The sequence below is a fragment of the Triticum dicoccoides genome, chromosome 3B (assembly GCF_002162155.2).
Source record: "Triticum dicoccoides isolate Atlit2015 ecotype Zavitan chromosome 3B, WEW_v2.0, whole genome shotgun sequence".
Classification (NCBI taxonomy): Eukaryota; Viridiplantae; Streptophyta; class Magnoliopsida; order Poales; family Poaceae; genus Triticum; species Triticum dicoccoides.
In genome coordinates, this window is record NC_041385.1 from 863,566,511 (window position 1) to 863,572,659 (window position 6,149).

Here is a 6,149-nt window from a genome sequence, read left to right on the forward strand (position 1 = left end):
AGTACGGAGAAAATAAACTTTATACGAGCTTGTTATGGAAGCAATAAAAGCGACGGACTACGTAATAAAGGTCCATATACAAGTGGCGATATAAAGTGACATTCTTTCGCACTAAGATTTTGTGTATCCAACCCTAAAAGCGCATGACAACCTCTTCTTCCCTCTGCGAAGGGCCTATCTTCTACTTTATGTCTTTTACTTCATGCAAGAGTCAAGGTGATCTTCACCTTTTCCTTTTTCATTTTATCCTTTGGCATGCACCTCGTGTTAGAAAGATCCTGATATATATATCCAATTGGATGTTCGTTAGCATGAACTATTATTGTTGATATCACCTAAAGGTGAATACGTTGGGAGGCAACATTATAAGCCCCTATCTTTCTCAGTGTCCGATTAAAACTCCATAACCATAAGTATTGCATGAGTGTTAGCAATTGTAGAAGACTATATGATAGTTGAGTATGTGGACTTCCTGAAAAGCTCTATTCTTGACTCTTTCTGATGTTATAATAAATTACAATTGCTTCAATGACTAAGATTATAGTTTGTTCGTTTCCAATGAAGTTTATGTTCCATACTTGACATTGTGAATATATTGTTACTTGAGCATAAGAAATCATATGACAAAATCTATATATGTTGCTGTTATAAGAATGATCATGATGCCCTCATGTCTGTATTTTATTTTTATCGACACCTCTATCTCTAAACACGTGGACATATTTTTCGATTTCGGCTTCCGCTTGAGGACAAGCGAGGTCTAAGCTTTGGGGAGTTGATACGTCCATTTTGCATTATGCGTTTATATCAATATTTATTGCATTATGGGCTGTTATTACACGTTATGTCACAATACTTATGGCCATTCTCTCTTATTTTACAAGGTTTACCATGAAGAGGGGGAATGCCAACAGCTGGGATTCTGGCTGGAAAAGGAGCAAATGTTTGAAATCTATTCTGCACAGCTCCAAAAGTCCCGCAACTCCACGAAAGTCATTTTTGGATTTAATAAGAATTATTGGGCAAAGAAAGTACCTGAGGGGGCCCACACCCTGCCCAGGAGGGTGCCCCCCTACAGGGCGCGCCCCCTGTCTCCTGGCCCCCCTGGTGCCCCCCCCGGTGCCCATCTTCTGCTATATGAGGTCTTTTATCCTGGAAAAAAAATCATAGGTAAGCTCACGAAACGAAACTCCGCCGCCACGAGGAGGAACCTTGGCGGAACCAATCTAGGGCTCCGGCAGAGCTGTTCTGCCGGGGAAACTTCCCTCCGGGAGGGGGAAATCATCACCATCATCATCACCAACGATCCTCTCATCGGGAGGGGGTCAATCTCCATCAACGTCTTCACCAGCACCATCTCCTTTCCAAACCCTAGTTCATCTCTTGTATCCAATCTTGTATCAAAACCACAAATTGGTACCTGTGGGTTGCTAGTAGTGTTGATTACTCCTTGTAGTTGTTGCTAATTGGTTTACTTGGTGGAAGATCATATGTTCAGATCCTTAATGCATATTAATACTCCTCTGATTATGAACATGAATATGCTTTGTGAGTAGTTACGTTTGTTCATGAGGACATGTGTGAAGTCTTGCTATTAGTAGTCATGTGAATTTGGTATTCATTCGATATTTTGATGAGATGTATGTTGTCTCTCCTCTAGTGGTGTTATGTGAACGTCGACTACATGACACTTCACCATTATTTGGGCCTAGAGGAAGGCATTGAGAAGTAATAAGTAGATGATGGGTTGCTAGAGTGACAGAAGGTTAAACCCTAGTTTATGCGTTGCTTCGTAAGGGGCTGATTTGGATCCATATATATGTTTCATGCTGTGGTTAGGTATACCTTAATACTTCTTTTGTAGTTGTGGATGCTTTCAATAGGGGTTATTCTTGTCCAAGTAAGGGCAGTACCCAAGCATCGGTCCACCCACATATCAAATTATCAAAGTACCGAACGTGAATCATATGAGTATGATGAAACAAGCTTGACGATAATTCCCATGTGTCCTCGGGAGCGTTTTTCTCATTATTAGAAATTGGCCAGGCTTGTCCTTTGCTACAAAAAGGATTGGGCCACCTTGCTGCACCTTATTTACTTTCATTGCTTGTTACTCGTTACAAATTATCTTATCACAAAACTATCTATTACCTACAATTTCAGTGCTTGCAGAGAATACCTTATTGAAAACCGCTTGTCATTTCCTTCTGCTCCTCGTTGGGTTTGACACTCTTACTTATCAAAAGGACTACGATAGATCCCCTATACTTGTGGGTCATCAGTCACTTTGCTTGCAAGCTTCTTGTGATGTTGTATTACCGAGAGGGCCCAGAGATACCTCTCTGTCATACGGAGTGATAAATCCCAATCTCGATTCACGCCAACTTATTAGACACCTTTGGAGATATCTGTAGAACAACTTTATAATCACCGAGTTGCATTGTAACATTTGATAGCACACAAGGTATTGCTCCGGTATCCGGGAGTTGCATGATCTCATGGTCGTAGGAATATGTATTTGACATTAAGAAAGCAGTAGCAACAAACTTAACGATCATATGATAAGTTAACGGATGGGTCTTGTCCATCACATCATTCTCCTAATGATGTGATCCCAATATCAAGTGACAACTCATGTCAATGGTTAGAAACCTTAACCATCTTTGATCAATGAGCTAGTCTAGTAGAGGCTCACTAGGGACACTGTATTTGTTTATGTATCCACACATGTATTTAAGTTTCCGGTCAATACAATTCTAGCATGAATAATAAACATTTATCATGAATAAGGAAATATAATAATAACAATTTTATTATAGACTCTAGGGCATATTTCCATCATTTCCCTCATCTATATAACCAAGCTTATCAATCCAGTAGGAGAACCAAGAAACAGTATGTAAACAACACATGCACACAAACAACAAATTCTTGCAACCCAACACGTAGAGGGGTTGTCAATCCCTCAATGGTTACAAGCAAGATAAATTGTATAGTTTTTGATAGATAGATTGTACAAAAATACAAAATAAAATATGTTAAAGAAAACTGCAACAAGGTATTTTTAGTTTTAATATATGATAAAAGATAGACCCGGGGCAATGATCATACATAGGCATCACGTCCAAAATTAGTAGACCGACTCCTGCCTGCATCTACTACTATTACTCCACACATCGACCGCTATCCAACATGCGTATAGTGTATTAAGTTCTTGGAAAAACAGAGTAATGCATTAAGGAAGATGACATGATGTAGACTAGATAAACTCATGTATGACTAAACCCCATTTTGTTACCCTTAATAGCAACGATACATACGTGTCATGTCCCTTTCTATCATTGGGATTGAGCACCACAAGATCGAACCCGTTACAAAGCACCTCTTCCCATGGCAAGATAAATCAATTTAATTGGCCAAACCAAACAATAAATTGGAGAAGAAATATGAAGCTATATTAATCATGCATAAAAGAGTTCAGAGAAAACTCAAATAATATTCATGTATAGATTTGATCATAAACTCACAATTCATCGGATGCCAATAAACACGCCACAAAAAGTCATTACATCAAATAGATCTCGAAGAATACTAAGGAGAACATTGTATTGAGAATCAAAACGAGAGAAGAAGACATCTAGCTACTATATATGGATCCATAGGTCCATGGTAAACTACTCATGCATTATCGAAGGGGCAGCAAGGATGATGAAGAACCCCTTTGTGATCATTTCACCCTCCGGCAGAGTGCCAGAAAGGGTCCCGGGATGGGATCTCTTGAGAAAAAAGGCTTGCGGTGGCAAAAAAGTACTTCGTGGACTCCCCGGTAGGTTTTATGATTTTAGAGTATTTATAGAGGCAGAGTTAGGTCAAACATCGGCTCGTGGGCTCCATTATGTACCAGGGCGCGTCCCAGGCCCCTGACGTGCCCTGGTGCCTAGCTAGTCGGCCACTCCTTTGTCTTCTCGTTCCTCCCCGAAGCTTTCAGGGTCTCTTATTGCCAGAAAAATATCTCCAAAAAGTATCGTGGCATTTGGACTTCGTTTGATACTCATATTCTGCAAAGTCAAGAACAAGAAAAAACAGCAACTGGTATTGGGCACTAAGTTAGTAGGTTAGTCCAAAAAATGATAAAAAGTTGCTTGTAAATGTATATAAAACATCCAAGATGGATACTATAATAACATGGAACAATAAAAAATTATAGATACACTGGAGATGTATTAGTCTAACATTGCAACGATCGAGCGCGTCGGTATTCACACACCGAGTGTTGGCCAAAATTTAAGTGTCCATGCCACTTTAGTGCTATAGGAAAATATATTAGTTGTTTGTTGGAAGCAAATCTGTGATTTCTAAACAATATTACTATTTTGTACAACCTTCACTCCAAATTAGTTGATCTAGATTTGTTTACATGCATATGTATCCAACACTAAAACGTGTCTAGATACAACATTTTTTAGTAAAATCTTAGCTAGCTAACGTGGGACCGATGGATTATATGTCTATTTTCAAGCAATCACTACTTACCAAAAACAACAACAAAAAAAAGAGTAAAAAAAATCACGATTTAACAAGGAAAAACATTTGAGTATTTTACGTAATTTCTGGAAGCACTAATTAAATTTTGTATTGATTTGGCGGAAGGAAATCACCACTTCTGGAAGAACTAATTAAATTATATATACATCTGTTACCGCAAGTTCTGCAAGCAATTTTCTGCACGCACATTTCCATGGCTTAATCAGTTGTTTATTTCTTTCTTCCTTTCTTTGTGCGAGCAAAATCCCCTCGTTTTTCATTAAGAAATTCCCCAACCTATCCAAAATCATTTCCCCGCCATGTTGTCGTGCCGGGCCTGGGCAAACTTGCCGCCCGAGCTTGTCTGCTGCAGCGCCGATAGACTTGACGACCTCAAGTGCTACGCGAGTGCGCAAGGAACTTGCCTGACATGGCGTTCGGCGCTCACGCCGCCGTTGTCATCGCTGCTCGTGGACCACAACAATGACCCCGCCAAGCGCTACATCACCACCGCCATCAAGCGTCGTACCACTGTACCCTCAATCCTCACGCGTCGCTCCTTCAGGCTCAACCCCATCCCTTGAGGCAAGCTCTGCCCCGCCGCATGCCGCTCCTTTAAGCTCACCACAATCCCCTCAGTTAGGACCTGTCTTGGCTGCCGTGGCGGATGGCTTGCCCTCTCTATCTGCATTGACGATGGTCATAGTCTACTCAGCCTCTGCCACCCCGTCATGGCTGCTGAGATCCTCCTACCCCCGCTGATCTATGGTAGCTGCCTTTTCTCTAAGATGGTCTTTGCACCTAACCCTACCACTAACGAATTCCTGGTCGCCATGATATGTGACATCAATAGGATTGCCTACGTCACCGCTGGGCAAGGAGGTGGTCCGTCCTCGACCCCATCGGCCTCGCCAATGGAGACTAGATCGCTGACCTCCTCTACCACAGAAATGGAATGGTCTATTGCCTCACTCATTTAGGAGATGTCCACGTGCTCCGCTTGATGAAGCGCCACCGTAGGGAACCTGTCATCGTCGAGAGCCACACATTAGCACATCATGTAGTGCATAACAAGCGGATCATCTAGATGCACGGGAAATGACCAGTTCTAAACGCGTCGGCCACTATAGAGACATTGTTGTCATATGTGGGAAGCAGCCTACTGTTCAACGCCGCCACCAGTTCGCCGCACCATATAATACAATCTCGACTTTCACTAGTGCTAATGACCTTGTGTCCTGCGATGGTAACATATACCAAATCTGGAGGAATGCAACCTGCACTGTTAGTTTGCCGTTGCCAGGAGGGGGTCGTTGCCGTGTAGAACATGATGAAATATTTGTTCTGAGGTATGACCGCCAGCGCCGAGCATGTTAGGACGTTGTGGCCGACATAAGGGGCCACTCCGTTTTTGTTGGAAGGAATAATGTAGTGTCGCTATATGCCGAATATGTTCCGGGCTCAAGGGTGATTGTGTGTACTGGATCGGTGGGAGAGGTAGGGATTGGGGCATGGTCTATGAAATGAAAACTGACAGGTCAACACCTTGCATTACGCTCATGGATGGTGTCATTCCGGGGTCTCCACAAAGCACAATCTGCTGGTACTTTCTAAGCGATGAATGA

At 42.0% G+C, this 6,149-nt stretch overlaps 1 pseudogene; it reads left to right on the plus strand.

Annotated features, from left to right (window-relative positions):
• The first annotated feature begins 4,844 nt into the window (after positions 1–4,844).
• LOC119280361 lies at positions 4,845–6,149 on the plus strand (annotated as a pseudogene).